The sequence below is a fragment of the Aulonocara stuartgranti genome (genome assembly GCF_965226115.1).
Source record: "Aulonocara stuartgranti genome assembly, chromosome: 2".
Classification (NCBI taxonomy): Eukaryota; Metazoa; Chordata; class Actinopteri; order Cichliformes; family Cichlidae; genus Aulonocara; species Aulonocara stuartgranti.
In genome coordinates, this window is record NC_138940.1 from 25,921,637 (window position 1) to 25,943,328 (window position 21,692).

The window sequence follows — 21,692 nt, forward strand, 5'->3', positions numbered from 1 at the left end:
TTTTCGAAGGCCCAGAGTGTCATTGTTTACCTGACAGCAAAACAGGCAAAACAACCAATCACAGCAGAATACAGTATCTGCCTTGTTCAGTCTAGCACTTACTCTTCAGTACTGAGAAGCAAAAACAGGCATGAACTACACTGCATGCTCTCAAAATTCCAGGAATTTTAAGATGAGGAAAAGGACATAAAATAAATCACAGGAGCTTTATTTGTAATAGAATCCCATATACACTACTTAAATTTCCGCTTATTCTTACACATATAAGTCTTTCCAAAAGCATAACCTGTGCATTCAAAAAAGATGAGGGCCCCTGTTTTTCAGTGTTTAACAGAAGTGAACTGTGAATACGTAACATTGTTTCCCCATTCTCATACAATGTCTGTGGAGTGCTGGTACAGTGAGAGGCTGTGTCACAAATGCAAAGTGAACACGGCTGAACTCAGATGAACCGACTACCGAGAAGAGCTTTTATCTTTTCAGACTTTCTTGCTTTAGGTAACAAACAGATGCAGATTCGTCAAAGAAATCATAAAGGCAGAGATGTAAATAACAGAGATGTAAACAAATGGAACTCGTTCAAGAAGCAAAGCAGCTTCATCATGAAATACTAAACAGCTAATTCAAAAATCATTTAAGAAAACAGTTTCTAGGGATTTTACATGAGTGATGTACACATTTACCAAACTGTTACTGCTCTGTGCATCAACCTCTCTGTATGCTTTATCTGCTTCGAGACAGGTGTGTTAGAGAAAAAAGGGGTTCACACTGCGCAATATGATCCAACAAATTTATTTTCTTAGCTTTCCCCTTGGTTTCCCAGACTGATGGCTTTTCGCTTGTCAGAGATGCTTTCAAAGTCATCCAGTTATAAACCACATTTCACTTTTCACATTGTACCAACATGGCGTTCACTCATCCAAATACACTCTAAGAAATGACACACTGATGTTGGTAGCATTATGTAAATGTTTTATGTTAAAACTAATGCCACCAATTGATTTTTAACTTTAAACACAAGTATGTTGTTTTGAATTTAATTAACAACATAAGATTTCAATACAACAAAATGCAGTAAATTAAATCCAACGTAAAAAGTTCATTTAAAATGAAGAGCACTTTAATTTAAAGAGGATTGTCCTAATAGGCTCTCCATACTTCTAAGTTTGCACATGTGCAGTGTGGAAGTTTGATCATCCGCCATTTTCAACTGAGACTTGCATATGCTTAGTATCCTGGATAGAATCCATCGCCATCTGAGGATTATTTGGTAAGTACAACAATTTAAGGATGACAAATTTGATTAATGTATACTAACTGATAAACATCTGACACTTTCGGGAATACTTTTGCATTTTTTTTAAACAAATGATGCCTGGTAAATTTTTTAACACTCTAGTTTGTATACCTCTCTCACGTGTTAGAAGTATGAAGACATTTAACAAATATTGTTGAACCTGCTTCGGTGTAATTTTCCAAAATCTTTTGCGATTCCTGTTAAGGTGAGACTTGCCTACTAAGACCGACAGTTTTAAAATTACTCCCAACATCTACCGCACCTGCTCCCTGACATCAGTAATGACCACCGGGAGCGCCAGCGATCCTGTAGTTTGAAGAATGAAATGAATGTATAGTGTATTTTAGAAATGTGCCTCAATTAACTTGCTACATTGTTTGAAAGAATTCGACTCCATGTTGATTTCTGGTTTAGTGTCAAACGCAGGGATTTAAGCGATTAACATTTTGATTTGTAAAGTATAAGACATGCGTTCATCTGTTGTCATTGAAGTGCAGAATAATGTGTAATACTGTTATATATAATCCATTTAACTCCTTGTATCAGTTTCCATTGGCTATCATCGCTACCGAAGACAGGAAATCATCAAAGACATGCCATTCATTGCAGAGGTCAAAAACAGATGGCCTGCCCTGTTTTCAGAGACTGAGGTAATTCTTACTAACTTTGTTATTGGAAGTCATTTTCATAAGAACTTGTATTTGAAGAACAAAGTACTGTAAATTGTTAATTTTAAAAGATACAAAATGTTTGACTGAAAGTTGTAACATTCTTGCATGTGGCCTCTAATCAAATTAATAGAGAATACTCTCTAGTTGTAATTTTTAATATGTTTCAGGTTGTTGCGGAGTTCGCCCGCATCACCATGGTCCCTTTGTTGTCGACTTTCATGGCCAAGCTGGACCACTACGCTGACCACCTTAGAGTGTTCAAAAAGAAGGGGGGAACAGCTAAACGCAATATCAACTTAATCATGGCAGCCATGGATAGGGTATGTATTTTAGTTGACCTTGATTGAGCTCTGAAATTATTTGAATGCTTCTTCAACTTCTGTGTCTGTCATTAATCAGAATTTTTTTTCAACTGAATATGTGTAAATTTGAATATTTTGTAGATACATGTGAATCAGTGACATGCAGTCAAGTGAGGCACCTTAATGAGAAGTAAAATACTAACAAAAGAGAAATTCAATTTGTACACTAGATTTTAAATTTGCTTTCTGTGTGATTTCAATATTTTTATGGTCAAAATTGCTGTCATTACGGATTTTCTGTTCAAATACAAGGTAAAACGCTGAGAGGAGGCAATGATGATGCTGTGTCTCACCACAGACACACACATGCGCAATCCCACTGCTGTTTCTCTAAATTGCCAACGTACATGTTTGATTACACATGTAATACAGATGATGACTTGCAGACTACCTAATGTATTTGACAAATCTGTGTTACATGTTTAATGTTATTGGTCATAAATGTGCTGCAAAAATGCATGGAGTGAGGCTGATGGAGGGCAGTGCTGAACCCTAAAGGCAACATGTATAAGAGGTACACGTATATGGATTCACAGTGTAATCACATTACACTGAGAGCGCCATTGACACAGTGGATAAAGCAGCACTCTTAGGGAGCATCAGTAAATTTCACAAAGGACAAATTGACACCAAATCAGTCCTAAGCAATGAGACGCACCAATTTTATTTTAATGCATCTCCTATTTATAAATTAATAAATTGATGTAAAATGAATGATTTTTCTATAATTGTTTCCAGGTCATTTGACCAATTTATTTACTACACACAAAAAATGAGACACACCAAACCTAAATAAATTTTAATGCATCTTCTGTAGGGCTGGGCACTTATTGCATCGCTTATCAATATTGTGATAAAACACGTCCTATGTGATTAAAATGATAGACTGCTTTCAAACCTCTAAAAAAATATATATAAATTTAGTTGAGACTATTACTTCCATTAATGTCAAACTTATTATCAATTCAACAAGATAAATAACTGCTGGTTTGTCTAAATAGCACATTTGCTAAGTTTAATTTGCAGTATTTGTATTTGTGAGGCTGCATTGATAGATTTATAGGCAAAAATACTATTATGATCTTTTATTGTAACTCTTATTGTTAAGAAGCTTGGAAAGAAAAGCGTCTGGACTTCTTTAAGTTGCTTGAAGACGTTTCATCTCTCATCCGAGATGCTTCTTCACTGAAGAAGCTTCACTTTTCTTTCCAAGCGCCTTAGACTACGATGACCTGGATGACTGAGAACCTTCACAGACTTATTGTTATCGCAAAAAATACCACAAAATGTCATGATAGGATTTTAAGTCCATATTGCCCAGTTCTAATCTTCTATTTAATTTGAATATTTTTAGGGGCACAATTATTAAATATATTGTTGAACAATCTAGAATTTATTAAAGCAAAAATGAAAGCTTTCACGTAATGACCTGTTCAAGGAATTCTTGGTAAGTTAAAAAAGGAAAATGATCAGCTATTTTCCTTTTTTTAATTTGGGATTGAAAATGGAAGGTGGACTTACTTGTCCATATGTATATGTACGCAATTAACTTATCTTTTTCTTTTATTTTTATTTATGTGGATCTTGGAGCAAGCAGAGAAACAGAGAAGCTGACTTTGGGAGTCTATGTTGTTCAGACATGAAGGAGCAAACTCTGCAGATACACCTGAGGACATTGGTGTCATCGTAGAAGGATGCACTGTGCTGCAAGCTCTTAGTGATGTGGCAAAGGGTTGTGCCCTCCTGCTTGGATTAATCTACAGTCTAAATCTGAGCTACCCAAAGCACCTGAAATACACATTTGAATTTCTTCAGAAGGTGCTGATGGAGTTGGATGGGAACAACCTATCCATGAAGGTGCAGGTTCTGAAAAACAAACTGCTTGAGTGAAACAGCCTGCACTGAACTATAGAGGACACTGAACTTTAAGGTTCTCGAACCCTTCTCCTTGCACTTCATAAACTGTTCAGTTTGAATTGCCACAAGAACTTCTGCAAGGCCTTTCACTTTTCTGCGTTCTTTGTTCTTGAACCTTTACCAACATCCAACTACACTGAAAAAGACTGCTCCTAACTTTGGACTTCAGTTTAAGTTTTGAAGCAAAGGTTATTTTTGTAAATATGGACAAAAATGACACTAAAGTAATTTCTACCAGCTGTTTGCAGGGCTGTATTGTGGGCTTTTCATTGTAGCCCAATCAAGTTTACATTAAGTCATGTTAATGTTAAAAATGTTGGAATCACAACACTTTCCAGTTTTAATCATTTCAGTTTAACATGACATTCTGTATCTTGTCTTCCTGCACTTAAAATGCACTTGAATATATGTAAAGATTGTTTAAGAAAAAAGATCTAGAAGCATTTGAATTGCTCAAAGTGTGCTTCAACAAGTTTTACACAAAGTGTTATTAAAGTTAGGTTAACTGAATAAACTGGTGTTCAATTTTTTTAATTTACAAACTTAAATAGAATAAGTTGCAATTCTGTTAAAGTGATTTAATCCTATAGTTTCAGTAGAGCGTGTTTTGGGTGAGTAGATTTATCAGATTTACTTAAAATTTGTTGTTCAAATTAAATATATCATACATTTTATATTTCACTAACCCAGTTGTGTGGAACCGGTTGACATAACTGGGTGGAGTAAATACAACATGTTATTTCTTAAAGTAAGTAGAGCTTGTTTTGGTTGAGTAGGTTTTATTTAGTCTTCTCAATTTAAATCAACAAGGTTAGTTAGATCAACATTATGATATTCAGCTAATACAACATGATTCTTTTGATTTGCATTTAATTATCCAAATGTTATCAGATGTACTTAAAATTTCTTGTTCAAATTAAATATATCATACATTTTATATTTCACTAACCCAGTTGTGTGGAACCGGTTGACATAACTGGGTGGAGTAAATACAACATTTTATTTCTTAGAGTGTACTGTTTCATTTTGAGCGAAATTGTGTTTTTCTGTTCTTTGCATAATCAAAAACACATCCTCTTTTTCAAATAAAAAAAAACATTTGTCAAGGTTAAAACTACTTTTCTGGAGATGCCACTCTACATGAATGGCACTTAATGCTGGTTTCACAGGCCCTTCTGGTTTTAGTTTGTTTCTGCTTTTAATAGTTTGCTGCTATTGTAGAGGGTTTTTTTTTTTTGAAGAAATACATTGTGTTGTTATCTTTGTGTAGGTCTGACATGAATAAATGCATGAAGGAGGGCTAATGTTTTAACAGGAATAGACAAAGTAACAGAAAAAGTAGCCGAGATTATCATCATGAAATGACCTTCTGGGAATATACATCCTTGCTAAAAAAATAAATAAATAAAAAATGAGAGTACACCTTCTTTCAAGTCTAAGGTTTTGAATATCAGGACAGAATAAGATTCATCCTTAGCATGAACTAAAATGGGGAAAATACAATCTCAGATGAGCAGGAATACATGACATATTTCAGTGGTGTGTGAAAAACTAAGTACACCCTTACTGATTCAGTTGGAATTAAGACAGTAAGCAGCACCTAGAATTAAATCCCCTACCCACTTACTACTATTTGACCACTATGCCTAAAGACTCTAATCTAGACGGAGGCCGTGAGCATACCTGAGTTGACGAAATGATCTGGTGATGACTGGCTGTTTGCATCAGCCTGAATTGGTCACAGCTAATGGCCAGCAGCAGGTGCGTGCCTAGGGGAAGGTGGAGAGACAGGTGGAGGTGCACTGAGGAGGGTAAACACAACCAAGCCTACACACACCCACACATAAACACCCATTGGGAGATAACCCAACAAAAAGCAAAAGAGACAGGCCAGCTAGCACAAGAGATTCCAGGACAACGATAACTGTTGATATGTCCACATCTGTAAATGCCCGTACAAGGATGGAAGCATCTTGTTTCATTAATTGTGATCAACAGCAGTTTTTATGATGTTTGAAGGTTAATATTGATGTAAAAAGAACTTGTGTTTTACACCAGCGGTCCCCAACCCCCAGGCCTCGGACCGGTACCGGTCCGTGAGTCGTTTGGTACCGGGCCGCGAGAGTTGAGGCTCAGGTGTGAAATGTATGGTTTTCAGGGTTTTTATCGGTTTTCAGCGTTATTTTGTTATCGTTTTTATCGTTTACTCGGTTTTCCTGGGTCTTTTCACGTGTGTTATGAATAAATCTTCTTTTTTTCGGTACCGGTACTAGTTTTATTTTGTTGTATTTATCCGCGACACCCTAAAAGCCGGTCCGTGAAAATATTGTCGGGCATAAACGGGTCCGTGGCGCAAAAAAGGTTGGGGACCGCTGTTTTACACCACAGGACCACAGGTTCTAACTTCTGAATGATGCGGTGAAAGAGGTTGGGTTTTTTTTTTTTCACTCAGGACTGTGGCTGCCCCCTGTTTTACCTGCAAAAACAAAAAACTGTGCACATAATATTTCTTCAGAGATGCCTCCATATCAAGGCTTTCTAGTGGCAGTTTCACACACACTGGACATTTCATGCATTTATGCACATGGTAGAGTAATATTATGTTCATTATCACACAGATAGTTCGGGATCTGACAGTAAAGAATTTTTTGTGTTATTCTATGCCTTTTTTGTATCTGCTGTTACACATAGATATCCGATGTGTATAGAAGAATAGTTTGTAATGTGAACTCTCTGGACAAATCCTTACAGTTCACCTTAGTTTTGATTCTCAGGACCACACAGAGTGCCCAGAAATTTCTAACACAAGAGTTCACCCCTATATTACAAACAAGTTCATTCTTCTTCAGCTTCCTGTCATTCATCTGAAGTACCACACTGTTTTCTGAGAGAAACATGTGTAAACCCTCCACATACACTCTACAGGGAGTGCAGAATTATTAGGCAAGTTGTATTTTTGAGGAATAATTTTATTATTGAACAACAACCATGTTCTCAATGAACCCAAAAAACTCATTAATATCAAAGCTGAATGTTTTTGGAAGTAGTTTTTAGTTTGTTTTTAGTTTTAGCTATTTTAGGGGGATATCTGTGTGTGCAGGTGACTATAACTGTGCATAATTATTAGGCAACTTAACAAAAAACAAATATATACCCATTTCAATTATTTATTTTTACCAGTGAAACCAATATAACATCTCCACATTCACAAATATACATTTCTGACATTCAAAAGCAAAACAAAAACAAATCAGCGACCAATATAGCCACCTTTCTTTGCAAGGACACTCAAAAGCCTGCCATCCATGGATTCTGTCAGTGTTTTGATCTGTTCACCATCAACATTGCGTGCAGCAGCAACCACAGCCTCCCAGACACTGTTCAGAGAGGTGTACTGTTTTCCCTCCTTGTAAATCTCACATTTGATGATGGACCACAGGTTCTCAATGGGGTTCAGATCAGGTGAACAAGGAGGCCATGTCATTAGTTTTTCTTCTTTTATACCCTTTCTTGCCAGCCACGCTGTGGAGTACTTGGACGCGTGTGATGGAGCATTGTCCTGCATGAAAATCATGTTTTTCTTGAAGGATGCAGACTTCTTCCTGTACCACTGCTTGAAGAAGGTGTCTTCCAGAAACTGGCAGTAGGACTGGGAGTTGAGCTTGACTCCATCCTCAACCCGAAAAGGCCCCACAAGCTCATCTTTGATGATACCAGCCCAAACCAGTACTCCACCTCCACCTTGCTGGCGTCTGAGTCGGACTGGAGCTCTCTGCCCTTTACCAATCCAGCCACGGGCCCATCCATCTGGCCCATCAAGACTCACTCTCATTTCATCAGTCCATAAAACCTTAGAAAAACCAGTCTTGAGATATTTCTTGGCCCAGTCTTGACGTTTCAGCTTGTGTGTCTTGTTCAGTGGTGGTCGTCTTTCAGCCTTTCTTACCTTGGCCATGTCTCTGAGTATTGCACACCTTGTGCTTTTGGGCACTCCAGTGATGTTGCAGCTCTGAAATATGGCCAAACTGGTGGCAAGTGGCATCTTGGCAGCTGCACGCTTGACTTTTCTCAGTTCATGGGCAGTTATTTTGCGCCTTGGTTTTTCCACACGCTTCTTGCGACCCTGTTGACTATTTTGAATGAAACGCTTGATTGTTTGATGATCATGCTTCAGAAGCTTTGCAATTTTGAGACTGCTGCATCCCTCTGCAAGATATCTCACTATTTTTGACTTTTCTGAGCCTTCTTTTGACCCATTTTGCCAAAGGAAAGGACGTTGCCTAATAATTATGCACACCTGATATAGGGTGTTGATGTCATTAGACCACACCCCTTCTCATTACAGGTGCACATCACCTAATATGCTTAATTGGTAGTAGGCTTTCGAGCCTATACAGCTTGGAGTAAGACAACATGCATGAAGAGGATGATGTGGACAAAATACTCATTTGCCTAATAATTCTGCACTCCCTGTATTATTTGGTTTCTACATTACTCACTCCCTCATTTTTTGCACAGCTCTCGGTACAGTGCTGGTCATTAATGTAATGAAATAGCTGTGTCTGTTTATAAATTAATAAATTCTAAATTTGTCCCATTCAGAACTGGCCCAGCCTCTGGCTGAGAGAATTGTGGATGTGTGGATTCTGCGTGGACCGCTGGTGGCGAGTCCGACCCTGGCTCTGGTACAGCACTGCATGTGTGATGTAGACAGCAACAGATTTGCAACTGCAAGCAACAGATTTGTGATTTATCACAGCTAATTGCAGTATTATGGCAAACAGACTGCATGTAAGTGCCAACTTGACCCTGTTAAGTAGCAGACCGATTATATCTTATGGCTGTTTATATTGTTTTGATGGACCAAACTCAGTTTGAAGGCCTGCTTAGATCTGCAAATGGTCGCAGACTTGGTTTTCTAACCCTTTTCCTTGGTGTGACAATAGCCTAAGAAGCACCCTTGACTCAAAACATCAGTGACACTGTGCAGGCTGGAAAACATTAAAAAATCATTTAAAAAACACATTTTTCTATATAATCTAGTTGAGTTTCCAGTGATTGCAGTGATCACTTTTGCTAAGTGAAGCAATACACAGCTGCCTGGAAACTGTAACTCACATCATGAAAAGCCTTTGCAGGCATCAGCTTTAAACCCAGTCAAATTCATATGGGAGATTTTGAAGCAGCATGTTAGAGAATGTCCTCCACCACCACCATCAAAACACCATATAAGGGAGAATCGTTTGGGAAGAACAGCATTCCACCCCTGCTGTAGAGTTTCAGAGAAATGGAAAATCAAAGCGCACTGGAGCTGCTCTGGCAGCCTGTGATGGCCCAACACTTTCAAATTTAAGCAGGTTTCCCCCTTATCTATCTGTACATGCCCAATTATCTACCTATATTGTCTTCATACATGTATCATTTCTACTTTTTTAATCTCATGAGGCCTCATTAGACTCATTAGGTCACCTTCAAAAAGTTCAAAATGTGCATCAGTCAGCCAGTTAGGCTGCATGACCTCCATGTCCAATGAAAGTCGTATGGAGCCAAAAAAAAAACCCTTGAAAAACAACAAAGGTAAAATGGTCAGGTCTATGTGTGTTGCTGTGAATGTGTGTGTGAAATCCCACCTCAGGCTATTTGATTCATTCAAAGTGCAGCTGTATGAAATCGTTAAGCAGTGTGCATCACTTGATGATGTATGCATTCTCATCACGGGCCATCAAATAATGTCAGGAACCACTACTCAGAAATAGGGCTTCCACGATTAGTCGACTACTCACGATTAGTCGACGACTAATTTAATAGTCAACACGTCGTTTGAAGCTTTGTAAGATCCCAAAAGACACAGGAATAAGTAGTAGGATTTAAGAGTGTAATAACGGACTGAAATGGAAGATGGCAGCACTGCATGTACAAGGATGCCAGCTGCCGTTAAACGCAGAAGAAGAAGAAGCTGTGTCCCAGAATTCATAGCGCAGCCCTGCTCAGTTTACAACAATGGCGGCAGCTAGTTAGTTTTAATATTACTCTTATTATTCTTTCTGGGTCACAAAATAAATGTTTAACATATTTTCAGACGAGAATGTAGCTGTGTAAACCTCAAATATCTGCTCAGTTTATCAAAACACCACATATTTTCAAAAGCGCTCTGACTTCTGTTGCCCACCAGCTCGATAGCTAGCTGGGGTTACAGGCTCACTAGAGCCTGTGAGAACACTGGACTCCCGGCAAATCGTTTTCAAACCCACCGCCGTCTTCCCCTACTCAGGCTAAACATGATATATAAGTCACTTAGATAACTTAAGATGTTATTGTTTGGCTTTTTTTTGTATTTTATTTGTTCCTGAGTAAATCAGTTTGGCTGAGATTAAAGTTATAGTTTTTACACAGCTGAATAAACGTCAAGCAGACAACTGATTAGTGTGAGATGTGTGAGATGCTCAAGAAGTGTGAGATGCTCAAGAATATACTCCGGTGTCCCGTTATATTTTAGATAGCAAGGAGCAGACGACTGAGTTTATTAAACTTCACTGAAACAATCTGCAAACTACATTTAAATTTAATAAACTATCATCTTGTCTTTATTTTTAGTTAGCACATATCTTAAACACTTAAAGCTAAAAGCTAATGATAGTTATATAAGAGCAGATGCATGCTGGTGCAATAATCTGTACGTTTTACGTTGAATGGATGCATGATCTGATTAGTCGAATGATCGCAAAAATAATCGGTGACTAGTCGACTATCAAAATAATCGTTTGTGGCAGCCCTACTCAGAAACAAGGTCTCACCCAACACCCCGGGTTCTGCATTTTTAGATGGAAACAGTTCCTTTTAACAGAGCAGCAAAGCCCACATAAAAAAGCCAGGAGGGGTGGCAGTGGCCAAGTTTGTCAAGCAACAAACTGAAGTTTGTTTCCCATTTCGGAGCTTAGAGTTTGCGGCATCATTTTCTCATGCTGGCTACATTTGTACGCCAATGTCGTATGGTTAGATTTAAGAAAATATTGAGACCTGCCATCACCAACTTTAGTAGTGCTTGGTCCTTGTGTGTTTTTATGTGCAGCACCCATACCGTTAGAGTTGTGAGTGACAATCATCTCACTACTGCTGCAAGGGGTGCATCACCAACACCAATGCCAGAGGACACCATGTGTGAATGTCTGAGACACCCGCGGCTTTGTCAAAATGGCATTATCTGACACCCTGAGCGTGGGGAGTGGGGTGTGTGACCTGGTCTTGTGAACATCACACTACAATAAAAAAAAAAAAAAACAACTGTCACGGCACCTCTGTAATCTCAGGGTTTATTGTCATGATGTTTTCTAGCAGTCACTAGAAAGTCTGCACAGAGCAGAGACCTCTCAAATCTCTGCTGACATAAGGTGGCATCTGATGACGCAAGGATCAGAAATAAAAGGCTTGGCTAACTTTGTAGAAGTGCAAATGCTGCACCTGAGCTGCGGTGAATTCTGGGTATGTAAGTCTACGCGATGATGACATGCAATCAAGTCTCCCTGAAACATACCTAACTGATGAGAAGTCAAATCTACACCAAATTAATAACAGAATAAACTATGACCTGTAACAATAGCACATTGAAATAGCTACAAAATATATTTTGCATATATATTACAATTTGGCTCTTATTTCAAGGATCTGGAAATGAGACCCAGTGGTGCACTATTTCTACCACTGTCATTATATAAAAAATGTTCCATTTGTGGTTTATAATAATAATAATAATAATAATAATAATAATAATAATAACAGTAATATTAATTTTACATTATCACTCAGACAATATTGAAACCTGAGGTGTTGCTGAATGAAGCCCTGTATTATAGGGAGACATAATTAATTATGCTACGTACGATCGTGTTATCTTCCTTTCATAATTTTCCTTTCTCTATGGGGTGGAGGCAAGCAGACCGCCTCCTTATCTGCAGTGTCAGGGAGGCCCCACATCCCAGACCCCAGTCTGACGGCCAGCATCTCCAGTCCTGACGGTTAACAGAACGGGGGTGAGTGAAGACCCCAAACCTCCCTCTGTCCGTTCATATGTAGTGTTGCTGCGTGCTGTTCTAAAGTGCATTTAAAACACAGGAGGGCATGGTGCTTCCTGCCAGAGAGCAACACGGCTCCTCCCGAAAACCCTCAGTGTCTATATGCATTTAAAATTGAGGGTAGGCCACCAGCGCCTGTTAGATTTGTATTGTTGATTGTCATTTATGCTTAGAGATATTTACTCATACATGCTTAAAGTTTATAGTCGATGTCATATTGATAGGGGTCTGATCCTTAGTAGTCTGCAAAGACTTTCTGTGCATTCCAGAGGGTGCTTGTATTCACACCCACATCCTGGGAGCATGGGAGAGGTCATACCTTCTCTTATTGTTTCATGGTAGGATAAACATATCTATGTCTGTTTTAGTCTAAGTGCCTTTTGTTTAGATGAACTGCTGGACTTCCAGACCAGCAGGTTTAGGGAAGTCGGTTATGGGGTCACACTCTGACCCCACACACACACGTACACCACGCACAGGCAAGGTACTCTTTGTGTGTATGTATACATCATATGTTAATGAACCTATGTACATTCATGTAACCTCAATAAAAGAGCAGTGTTATGGGGGAATGGACGAGAGCAACTGGGGTCAAGCGAAGGAACGGCGTTTTGTCCGGTTGGTCTCCCTCGTATACGAGAATCATAAAGAGCTCTGCTTGGTGTTCAATGCTTTTTGCTGTGTAGTTGAATTGTCTTGAACGTTCCAGCGAATAGGTTTAAGCTACAAACCTATCATTAATTGGTCTTTCGGAGCCGGATCCCTGGAGTCGACATTCACCGAGGGGAGAAGAGACACGCTGAAAGACTGACGTCAGCCAGGAAGTTCCTGCAGTAAAGTCCCGAGACGTGAGAATCTGTCATCGGGCCGGTGGATTAGCTGTCTGTTTTCTCTCCTCGATGAATGACGATCGGCGGGATTCGAGGCTAATATTACACGCTAAGCAACTCCGAGTAACTTGAGAGAGCGACTCTATAACCGCAGAACTGGGTTAGGGTCCCGAGCGTCCCTTAATTGGGCTTTGCGTCGCAAAACTGGGTTGGGGTCCCGGAAACTGGGTTGGGGTCCCGAGCAGACCGGTGTGAGTTCGAAGTAGACGTAATTTGTGTTTTTGTTGTCATATGCGTTTGTGTGAATGCTGCGGAGCAGGCGTGGTCTGTGACACGGTTGTTGTTGTTGTTATTATGGGTTCCCGAGCAAGTAAGACTGCCTCACAGGGAGACGACACATTCATGCAAGAATTCACTCCCGGCAACGCGAGGTACTTATATTCTCATAAAAAATGTGATTTTGATCAATAGAATTTCTTCGTCATCTATTTGCCTTAAACATGTGGTGATTCAGTTCAAAGTGGTTCACCGTCTCCATTGGTCTAAAACTGGACTGAGCAAAATCAAGGATGGGTTTGACCCCACATGTGACCGGTGCAAACGAGAGCCTGCTTCCCTATTTCACATGTTCTGGGCATGTCCAAAACTGGGTAGCTTTTGGAAAAGCATATTTGAAACCATGTCCAACATATTTGGTGTTCCAATTGCACCCTGCCCGTTTATAGCTATTTTTGGGGTGACGCCTTGTGATGCCAGTCTTTCCAAATCACACTCTGATCTTCTGGCCTTCTGCACTTTTTTGGCCCGTAGAATAATATTATTGAAATGGAAAGAGCCACTTCCACCTGTATATGGGCAATGGGTTAAGGATGTCATGTACTATACTCAGCTGGAAAAGATCCGCTACACTGTAAAAGGTTCGGTTCGGAGGTTTTATGACACATGGCAACCTTTTCTTACTTACTTTGTAAGATTAAGTCTGGATACTATTGCTTAATGTGCATGTGAGTGGTTTTTGTTTTTGTTTTTTTGTTTTTTGTTGTTGTTTTGTTTTTTTGTTTTTTTGTTTTTCCCTTGCTGTTGTTCATTTATTTTATTATTTACTTTGTATCTGTAATTTTATTTTATTGTATCTCTTCCTTCCTCTCTGGTTGGGTTTTAGTTACACTGTTCTGGATGGGGGGGCACGACTGTTTGCTAATATTGCCGTAATTGTTGTTGGAAGCAATTTTTGTTCAATAAAAAGACCTTGATCAAAATAAAAATGTGATTTTGAGGGTGAACTGGTTGCTGGAAAATGTTAAATGTTAGAAGTTTTCAGAAAACAGCAGCCTTGAAGAGCGTGTGGAGAAGGCCAGCCCACATCAGCAGCAGTTAAGATATGCTCTGGTGAATGGCTTTCCCCCACCCCTTGCTGAAACAAAATGTTTAGATGATTCTTTAGCTTGCTCTGATCAACAACAGCCTGTGCTCCAGACCATAGTTTTAATTGAGGTGGATAAATGCTAAAAGTAATTTGCATTAAGCTCAGGGTTGCTCAAATTCAGTACATTGACATATGAGCTGAAGTAAAATAGGTAAATATTTTAACTAATGACGTGCATAGAGGCACTTGAACTGTTTGAAAGACTGTCATCCTATTATGAGCTATTGTTATATATAGAGCACACCTATAAAAACAACTAATATGCTGAACCCTGTATGAAACAGCTGAAAACTACATGATGGAGAAGCTGAATTGAATATGAAAGTGCAAGTCTTTGCCACTGTGGCAAAGCACGCAACCACTGTGTGAGGTTACGTTACGGTCTCTTCTGAGCTGATGAGCAAGCTACACATTATCAGATCGGGATCTGGCTGAGAACTCATCTAAGAGAGGGAAACAGAACTATGATAGCTCGAGTGTGCAGCGTATCCGTGAGTTCAGCTTCTTCTTTCAGATGTGCAACAGTTTTCCTGCATCATGACTCATGTGTGTAGAGTGTTCATAGCATCAGGATCATGTTTTTGTTTATTTGTTTTGTTGGGTTGGGTTGAAAAATAATTAAATAAAGTTGTGATCATACTTATGGATCACCATGGCATATATCATTTGCCATATGATTTATTTATGCAGATGAAAAAAGTGAGTGTGAATGTGCCTGACGTCGCAGAGTGTGTGTGCACTGTGTAAAAGTATTTGCCTCCATTTGTGAGAGCGGTGATTCTGCAGGTCACCAGTGATTGTAAAGGGGAAAAAAAGAACAAAAAAAGAGACATTGTAGATGAAAAATAATCATAGGAAAAAGGTTTTGTGTTTATCAGCCAATAACAACTACCATCTCATTTTCTGCTTTTAAGAAAGGAGAGTTCACAAAAAACAGAGAGAGAGATGTGTGTTGGTTAAGCAGTGATAATAATAATAAAAATGTCTTAGTTTGTCACTTTCAGATGAAAAGCAGACCTGAATCAATTTCCCACATGCAGCGGTCGGGAAAAAAGTTATAGGTTAACATCATTGGAAACGTTCAGACCAAGTTTCTGGCTGAATTGTTTACAGCGCACTTGTTATCAAATGCTGAATTTATCCAATGCTGACAACTAACTCTCTAGGTTACAGGACAACAGTTTAACTTTTGTGGGAAAAAAGATTCTGGTTTGACCAACCAGTGATCAGACAATAAATTTAGTTGTTAATATAGTAAATTGGGAGATGCTTTCTGCTTGATTGATGCAGCACAAGTAATTTACTGTATGAGGGAATTATCTTTTGTGATAATATTTTAAACATGCATTTCTGTTGTCCTGTCAACTTGGTGGGTTGATAGCTGATATGCAAATTAGTTGATCGCTATTAGATTAAGGAAATGTGACTGAATTCTAGCACAAGTGAATAGGATGTGTTGGAGTTTGTTAGAGTGGAGACTCTAAAACACTGAGTTTCCTGTTTTGATGTGCGGGTGAATCCTGCACCCAGATACACAACTCTGAATACGTCAGAACAAACTTGTTTTGTGAAGTACATGACAACATGTCACATGTTTTGTGATGATGGGGGAAAGGAAAACTGAATAAAATGGGTCTGTGGCCTAAATGAGTGAAGAGCACAGACCTGGAGATTAAACTCATAGCTAATAAAAAAACATTAGGGTTATGTTGTGTGTTGTGCGGCTGATGGAGGGTTTTGAATTAATCTAGCTGATGATTTTTCTTTTGTTGCAAGGTTCAGCCTACCAATTAGGTTTGGTATGATTTACCCTCCTGAGATTAGGAGCATGTGTCATGACTTAACAAGGCCTTTTTATTTTGTTACTTTCACAGTGCACTGAAAGTTTTGTTTGATAATCTGTCGTTTGAGCAAATCTGCATGATTAGAACAAAAGCGCTATATGACACGTCGTCAAGAAAATTGTTGCAAGTGAGTTTCTCCACATTAAAATGGGCTCAGGAGAAAATCACTTAACTGGGACAATTAGAAAATGAGTCCCTGCCCAAAAGGATTCAGCGAGGTAATCCGATCTAAAATTCTTCTTTTTCTTTTTGGTGGAGGGTGGAAACTAAATGCGACGATAGGTTCCACTATCAGCAAAGAAAGAATGAATGAATGAAAAATGAGTGAAAATAAAAATGGGAAACTGACTGAACTGGTAAAAGCTCACAAGAGTTGACTGACTTGACCAGTATGTAAGATTGAACCTCTGGACATGACAAAGGGTGGATGAATCAATGTGTGTTTCTTTTCACAGGAGCAGAAAGATGACAGCAACATCCTAGGTTGCGTGAGCTTTGGGCCGTGTTGATTTAACCTTTTAAATGCAACTTTCTGTGTCTGTGCATCTACCAGGGGTGTGTTACTCACTACCTTGTGTTGCTCACAGAGATCACTGTGAGAAAGTGTGTATACACCTGCGCAGCGCTAACATTTGCATTTTCTTTTCTACAGCATTACAGTTCTTCATGTGATTTGATCATGTGATTTATAACAGGATACAACTGGTTGATGTTTTTTCTACCACAGGATTACTGGGTTTATGTGTGAAGAAAACTGTTTGCAGGCTATATGTTGATTATGCTATTACACTGTGTTCTTGGGAAAATGTTGAATATTACAGGGGAGAAGTGAATATAGTGTGTGACATTTCCTGTATTGAAACCAGTGTCTCTCCTTTTCACAGTTGCGAATGGCTAATTTTATGGTCTTTTTATAGCACCTCTGGAACCTGTCAATTTGTGCCTGACCACCAGTATTGTCCATGTGTGTTACTAATGTTTGTTTTTTCTAAGAGTGCATGTAGAGGATTCAGCAGAGGCAGACAAGTGACATGAGAAAACAAATAAGAGATGCAGTGTTTATGGAATAGTTTAATATGGGGCTCATTAGCTGGCCACTGTTGAGCTTGTAGTGATAAATAAGTGGAGTGACTTTGCTTAAGGAAAGTCACGGATTACATTAATGTTGACTAAATACATGGGATGATCCATGTCTGGGGCAAATTATGGCAATAATTGTGGTTTACTCATTTGAGAAAACCTGCACATGATACTTGTCTTTGATGCTGAATGCTTTATTACTCGTATGATATAATTATTGGTGTTCAATGCTTTTTGCTGTGTAGTTGAATTGTCTTGAACGTTCCAGCGAATAGGTTTAAGCTACAAACCTATCAGCGCCAGAGGTGAGTTTGAATACACAGACCATCCTCTGAACATCTCCTGGGTCTATGAATGGTTTGCCCCTCTGGGGGCAGGGGTACCTGGACCTGGGATATAGAGTATGTTTGGTGAGTGTGAATGTGTGTACAGTGTCTATTTGTCTCTGTCTCCACGTCGGGTGAGTCCGAGTATTTGTTTGTGTATATGGGGGTGGGAATGCACGTTTGTGTCTGCGTTTCTTGGCTGTTACCTCAAAGCACATTGTGCGCTGTCGATCTTGCGTGCTGCACAATAACATTTAGTATTTAGTATCTACTCTTATCTACTGTTAGCTAGTTTATTGTGATAGTGTTGTATTTATTATGTTGCTCTTTTTTATTTGTTTTCTCTTCTGTTTTTTTTTTTATCTCCACACAGGTGATCCAGGTGTTTTCTTTGTTTTTCTTTCTTTCTTCTTCCCCCCTTTCTCACCGTCTCTTCTCCCCTCTATTTTTCTTTCTCTCCCTCTCTTTCTTTCATTCTTTCTCCCTGTCCCCCAGTCATGTCTGTCCCGTCTGTAACAACCGAAAATCAAATCGAATAAATACATAATTGTAATAAAGGTCAATCAAATGGACCAATATGCCAAGGCCATGATGATCCACTTGGTAAAGTAAATCCACTTGGCGTCTTTCTTGGCCTTCAGACAGCAATTCTGATGGCTAAAGATCCAAACGGGACAGGTAAGAAAAAACAAAACCCTTTCATAAGTTTTAGTGATAAATAGTACAGTTACTTGAAAATAATTTAAGAGAGTAAACAATATTTTATTTTTAATACCCCAACACTGCACTGATGTGTGACTGCTTTGTTTTTGTACACCCAATTCAGAGTTTTAGGGTTCATGAAGTCATTTTGTGTGGGTTTTTTTGTTCTCTTTGCTATTATTTGGTACTTACACTTAGTGTGTGTGATGTGTGTGCGTGCATGCGCGCACGTGTGTGTGTGTGTGCATGCATGCACGCCCGTGTGACACAGCCAGAGATCAAAGTAAACTGTTAAATAGTACATTTCTTTTTGCATAAGACGCTTACCAACTTCTGCGAGCTCGCAGTTGAGGCTACGTGCTTTTCTGGCAGCTTATTCCGCTTCAAAGACAGTCTTAAACACAAACAGAGCATAACGTTCATAAGTGTTTCTTAAATTTACGACGGCAAATTGAAGAAATGATTTGTAATTGAGGCTTCATTACTAACTAGGTTAAAGCTTTGATACCGAGCAGGATATTATAAGAAATCTCAGCCTTGTCCTTTTGTAAACTGATCACGCTACAATAAGAAAGTAAACACAAGGTTGATTTAGGGCATTTACAATGCAGTCAACTGAAACTACAATGACAAATTGCTACATCATGAGGGAAATAACTGTGATGTGATTTGATGAGACAAAGATTATGATGAAGTGAAAGGCTCAGTGAACCAGGACAGACTCGGTGGCTCTAGGCATCTGTCCTTATGGACAGTTAGCGGAGCAAGATGAGGAAAATATGCTCGGCAAATATATTTTTACTGGGCAGCACAGTCACGACCACTGATAAAATAAGTACTCAGGAGTGGACTCAAAACTCACCGCTGCTCACAGTCTAGTTGACACTATAAAACAGATTCACCGTCCCTTGTGCGGTGAAAGTCCACAAAGAAATCTGGGCACTTGAGTATTCTGAGCAACAAACATAATCAAATGAGTGCTGTGTGAAAGGGGCATGAGAGGCATGCTGTTGATAAGGCTGGTCTCATCTCAGGTTGTATTAAGTCCTGCTGCTGTAGCAAATGACCCCATTTAATGAGGGGAGCATCCACAAACCATTTGCTTGCCATGTGTTGCTGCACATCATTAACACAAAAATCCAGCAGCACACCCTGGAGAATAATATATCCAGGATTTAAAGAACATATTGTCAAACTCTGTGTCTGGACCTGCTCGCTACCTGTATTTTCCTGGCATGGCCGACATGTAAACAGTCTCCCCCCTATGTTGCATTGATGAAAAGAACCTCCTGTGGAGATGGCTTTCTTTCTGGCGCTGACATTTCTGTTTGTTCAGAACATTGCTGGTGAAGGCTGAGATGCTGGATTACAGCCTGGTCATGTTTCTATTTCAGATTTAAGCACTTGACCTTTAATAGGAATCTGCTCTGTTTATTTGCTCACAGATGTTTATTTAGGTTGAATACATCTCGATGATCTGCTTTGTTTTTCCTCAGGGTTAGAGAGATTCCCCTGTGTCTCTGGTCTAGCCATGAGATTAACTTGACTCGAGGTCTTATCAGGATTAAGGAGGTTCAAACAGTTGGGATGAGTCATATTATTTCTTTGGGATATGCTGCAGGTTGAGGTTTCTTTTAAGCTAAAAGAGTCACTTTTAGCTTAAATTCAGTTATCTGCTACTTTCTGCAAAGAAAGAAATGAATGTTTCTTGAGGAATATATTAAAACTTGCGTGTGTAATTTGACATTACGATTCCAAAATATAGCAATGCCAGTAAGAATTATAGTGGGTAAGGACTTTAAGCTTCTTACCCACTCTTATTTGTCTGTTTCTTGGTCTATCAGAACAAACTGAAAAGAGAAAAGCTTTGTTTTCCATCCAACTTTCTGTCATCATGTGGCTGCAGTTAGCTATTGTCTAGCTTGACTTTGAGCCACTAGAAGTTTCTGTCATCATGTGGATTTATTGTGTAGTAACACTTCTTTACACTGTCAGGAAGGTGAGTTTCACTGGTTCAGCCCACTTCAGATGGAAGTGGGTTGTATGTGGCCCACCATGTAAAGTTTGTCATCACTGCTGTAGATGGTCTCTTAGTACACTTCACTACTATACTATTTGTCAGCTACTTGTGTTAAAAAAATAACTCAAAAGGCACCAGAGAGTTGGAGTTCAGAGACTCCAATTAGCTGAGATGAGACATGGTGAGTTGTAGAATTAGACTACAACTATTGTTTCCAGCACTGAAGTTGGCCTTTTAAATATGTACATAGACTGTCAACAGACAGATTCAAGTGGGCATTTGAGGAATTGTGGTTTTTTCTTCATTTTCTTCAGCCCTGGAGGTTGCGACTTAGATAGAACAGGAAAATCATAACAACTGGCCAGAGCAATACAAGGCTTTGAGCCTAATAACATTATTTGTTTAAATACACAACACTGCATGAGAAGTGGGAATCTGTCATTAAATTGTAAATTTTATAGTTCAAGGCTGTTCACAAGAATTTTGAGGCAGCACATTAACTGCCTGGAAATTAAATTGAAATTTTAATTTCTGGCAGCCGACCATTGTTCTTTAAACTTGGGGAGACTTTTGCATCTAAATGAAAATCCTATAAGCTGTAAAAATTCAAATCAGTATGGTAAGGGGACACCACTAATCAGTGTCTGCCAGACACCCACCACTTGTTAGTGAGTTTCTTTGTGACAATTATAGGATAAGCTGTCTGTCTCTCTTCCACAGCATGTCTTTGTCCTGTTTTTCTTCTCTCGCCCCAACCGGTTGCAGCAGATGGCCGCCCCTCCCTGAGCCTGGTTCTGCCGGAGATTTCTTCCTGTTAAAAGGGAGTTTTTCCTTCCCACTGTCGCCAAAGTGCTTGCTCATAGGGGGTCATATGATTGTTGGGTTTTTCTCTGTATCTATGAAGCGCCTTGAGGCGACTTTTGTTGTGATTTGGCGCTATATAAATAAAATTGAATTGAAATTGAATTAAGCAGATGTGGACATCACAAACTATAAACAACTTCTTGCCATGTTTTTGTTCTTTTAAAAAAATAAAAATAAATAAATAAATAAAATAAAATTAAAAAAATATATATATATATATATATAATAGTATACTTGTATAGTATACGCTTACACTTCCAAGAATCAAATACATGTAATGAGTC

At 39.0% G+C, this 21,692-nt stretch overlaps 1 long non-coding RNA gene across 2 annotated transcripts; it reads left to right on the plus strand.

Annotated features, from left to right (window-relative positions):
• Positions 1-1,144: 1,144 nt before the first annotated feature.
• Positions 1,145-4,737, plus strand: LOC309691473. 2 transcript variants are annotated; one of them, XR_014272016.1, is made up of 4 exons: positions 1,145-1,270; positions 1,844-1,947; positions 2,136-2,288; positions 3,925-4,737. It is a non-coding gene; the product is annotated as an uncharacterized lncRNA (long non-coding RNA). The 2 variants fall into 2 exon arrangements; XR_014272017.1 differs by lacking the exon at positions 3,925-4,737 and having other exon boundaries at positions 1,149-1,270; positions 2,136-3,445.
• Positions 4,738-21,692: the final 16,955 nt, after the last annotated feature.